The sequence below is a fragment of the Biomphalaria glabrata genome, chromosome 16 (assembly GCF_947242115.1).
Source record: "Biomphalaria glabrata chromosome 16, xgBioGlab47.1, whole genome shotgun sequence".
NCBI classification, from domain to species: domain Eukaryota; kingdom Metazoa; phylum Mollusca; class Gastropoda; family Planorbidae; genus Biomphalaria; species Biomphalaria glabrata.
The window spans coordinates 13669155-13669359 of NC_074726.1; positions in this window are offsets into that span (position 1 = coordinate 13669155).

Here is a 205-nt window from a genome sequence, read left to right on the forward strand (position 1 = left end):
ATAACACGCCAACCAAATGTTTATTTAATTTGTCAGCTGAAGTGCTTAAAGCCTTAAGAAGGCTCAATCAGTTGCTGACTTTGTAAGCTCTGCCTGGGAATAGTTTATCTACACCTTCATAGCATGCACTAGCAACTCCAAAAAACAACACAACAACTAATAAAATAAACAAACACATGCACAGAACAAAAGAAATAAAGGCAAA